Source organism: Oryx dammah, unplaced genomic scaffold, assembly GCF_014754425.2.
Source record: "Oryx dammah isolate SB20612 unplaced genomic scaffold, SCBI_Odam_1.1 HiC_scaffold_10, whole genome shotgun sequence".
Taxonomy (NCBI): domain Eukaryota; kingdom Metazoa; phylum Chordata; class Mammalia; order Artiodactyla; family Bovidae; genus Oryx; species Oryx dammah.
The window spans coordinates 41,565,852-41,569,293 of record NW_024070194.1 but is presented as its reverse complement, the minus strand read 5'-3'; the positions used below and the strand labels follow the sequence as shown (position 1 = coordinate 41,569,293).

The following is a 3,442-nucleotide window of genomic DNA, read 5'->3' as shown; positions in this document are numbered from 1 at the left end:
AAGCTTGTGCTTCATCCAGCCCGGCATTTCAGCAATGATATATTCTGCATAGAAGTTAAATAAGCAGGGTGACAATATACAGCCTTGACATACTCCTTTCCCAATTTGGAACCAGTCTGTTGTTCCATGTCAGGTTCTAACTGTTACTTCTTGACTTGCGTACAGATTTCTCAAGAGGCAGGTCAGGTAGTCTGGTATTCCCATCTCTAGAAGTCCAGCTCTTAGACAATTTTTATTAGCCCCATCATGTCAGTAAAAATGTGAATTCATTATCAATATTTAGGAAGTGTAAGATTTTACGTGAAGATTTGGATTTCTGGCTTCTTTTGAAAAATAGCACCAGAGTGGTGGTGGTGACCCCGCCCTGACATGGAAATCAGTGGCCCTGCCAGTGCCCCTGGGGGCTGCCCAGCTGGCTCCTATATCACTGGGGAACTTAGTGTCACTGATTATCCACCCAGTGCCCCACCTGCTTTCATCTAAATCCATGATAGTAGTTCAGCTGAAAGTTACCTGGGGTCTATCAAGATCTGTGTGCATTTCTCTCTGTATGAAGTGAGCTGTGGGGAAGATGCTCTCTCTCCTTCTTCCTAAGACAAGTTCACCTGTGTACCTGTTGGCAATAAGCTTCAAGAGATATCAGAAACTCGTCAATCCAGGTCTAAGCCAATGATGGCAAGTCCACCCCCTGGCCAGCACCTGGACCAGGGCAGACATGTGACACAGGTCGTCCGCGTGGGTTGAGGCAGAATGCTGGATGCTTGGGGAAACTTCTCCTTGCCCTCGAGCAGAGACATGAGAAATAGACACCCCATGCTTGGTATGGTCTTCCGGATGCTGGTTGGCAAAACTGATGGAGTCTGGATGAGCGGACATACTCAGAGGAGCAGAGCATGAAGATGAAAGGAGGCTGACCCTAAAGTCACCCTGCCAAGACTTCTTATTTGACATTATTAGCATTTTTATCATAGGATGGACGATTTACATTATTGTTCCAGTTTCAAGTGTCCAATACAGTGATTTAAGATTTTTATAGATTATACTTCAAGATACTGTAAAATATCAGCTATATTGTAAAGCACAGGGAATTATTAGCATTTTTGTTTAAGCAATTTACTTGTTGGCTATTACTTGCAGCCAGTGGCATTCTTTCCGGACTTTGGACTCTAAAGATTTTACTCTGTGGGACAAGACCTGACCCATGGGCCTCCGAAGTCCTCCCAGGTCTGCAGGCCTTTGGTCTGTTTGCAGAACCACAATTCCACACAACAGTTCTAGGGGTCTGGGACTTCCCTGGTGGTTAAGATCTCACTTTTCAATGCAGGGGATGTGGGTTCGATCCCTTGTTGGGAAACTAAGATCCCACGTGCCTCATGACCAGAAATAGATAAATAAACAAAACAGAAGCAATACTGGGACAAATTCAATAAAGATTTTTTTTAATGGTTCATATCAAATAAATCTTAAAAAAGAATTCTAGGGGCCAACCACTGCCTCTCCCCTCCTCCCCCCCAACTCCATAGTGGAAGAGAGAAAAGGCTTCAGGTTGGGCTCTTTCTGGGGAAAGAGTTGGCCTCCTTGCCTGGTGCTGACTGGGAAGGGGGGGGGGAGGGGGGCCCCCTGCCGAGCCCAGGACAGCAACAACAAAACTCTGGGGAGACTGGCTTTTCCTCATCCAAACCCCAGCAGCCTGCTGGTACCTCAGGTGTAACAGGTGCCCTGAGGGAGCAGAGGGGAGACACACCCGAGCCAGCTCGTCCCACAAGCTTGCCCTCACTCTTCTCTTCCCATGGGAAACTCGTGGGCGGCAGAAAGGAGGAGGAGACTCAGGGTGCTCTGGGCCCCAACATGCAGAGCCCTATCTAGACCTACATGGGGAGCAGCCTCTTCGTTGCCTGCTTGGGATCACACGTGACAACCTCATAGCACCCAGAATGGAGGTGGTTCCACCGGTTTCCTAGAACAGGCTGCAGCCACGAGCCCAGGGGCTGCCAGCATTTCACCTAAGTGATTCAGCAAGTGAGCTTTTACGCTGGGTGTTTTAAAAGCGGAGTGATTCTGTTGTGGTAATAATTCATCTCTGACCTTTTTTCTCTTAGCGCTGGGCGCTGACCAGTTGCGTGCCTTTTTTTCTTCGCTGCCCCCCAGTTCTAGATTAGCCATAGCCAGGGGTTTTGGAGACTTGAAAAGCCCTGCTGGCCTCCAGGTGCTCAACAACCACTTGGCGGACAAGGGTTACATAGAGGGGTATGTGCCATCACAAGCAGATGTGGCAGTATTTGAAGCCATCTCCGGCCCACCACCTGCCGACTTGTGTCATGCCCTCCATTGGTATAATCACATCAAATCTTATGAGAAGGAAAAGGCAAGCCTGCCAGGAGTGAAGAAAGCTTTGGGCAAGTATGACCTTGCTAATGTGGAAGACACCACAGAAAGTGGAGTTACAGATAGTAAAGATGATGATGACATTGATCTCTTTGGATCTGATGAGGAGGAGGAAAGGGAAGAAGCCAAGAGGCTAAGAGAAGAACGCCTTGCCCAGTATGAGTCAAAGAAAGCCAAAAAACCGGCACTTGTTGTCGGTCTTCCATCTTATTAGACGTGAAACCTTGGGATGATGAGACCGATATGGCAAAACTAGAGGAGTGCATCAGAAACATTCAAGCAGACGGCCTGGTCTGGGGCTCTTCTAAACTAGGTCCAGTTGGGTATGGCATTAAAAAACTTCAGTACAGTGTGTAGTTGAAGACGACACAGTTGGGACAGACATGCTGGAGGAGCAGATCACTGCTTTCGATGAGTATGTACAGTCTATGGATGTGGCTGCGTTCAATAAGATCTAAAATCCATCATGGATCAGTGCCCTTAAATAAAAGTTTGAAAGACAAATAATAATAATAATTCCCAAATAATAATAATAATTCATCTCTGAGCCCCCCACCAAATTTTGAAAATGAAATGAAAGTCACTAAGTTGTGTCCAACTCTTTGTGACCCCGTGGACTATACAGTCCATGGAATTCTCCAGGCCAGAATTGTAGAGTGGGTAGCCTTTCTCTTCTCCAGGGGATCTTCCCATCCCAGGGATCAAACCCAGGTCTCCTGCATTATAGACAAATTCTTTACCAGCTGAGCCACCAGGGAAGCTCAAAAATACTGGAGTGCGTAGCCTATCCCTTCTCCAGGAGATCTTCCCAACTCAGGAACCGAACCGGGGTCTCCTGCACTGTAGGTGGATTCTTTACCAACTGAGCTATCAGGGAAGCCACCAAATTTAAAATGGTGACCAATTTTTAGGAATTATATTGTCACACTGCAAAAGCAGCTGGTTCCACAGAATTTGGTAAAACAAATGTATTTTGATTTAACTCAGAGTTTCTAGTTATGAATGTTGGGGTACAGAAATATAGGTATTTCCTTCACTAGGAAACTGCATACTTGAG

At 46.6% G+C, this 3,442-nt stretch overlaps 1 pseudogene; it reads left to right on the top strand.

The window, feature by feature from the left end:
- The first annotated feature begins 2,077 nt into the window (after nucleotides 1-2,077).
- On the top strand, nucleotides 2,078-2,895 carry LOC120868605 (annotated as a pseudogene).
- The last annotated feature ends 547 nt before the right edge of the window (nucleotides 2,896-3,442 follow it).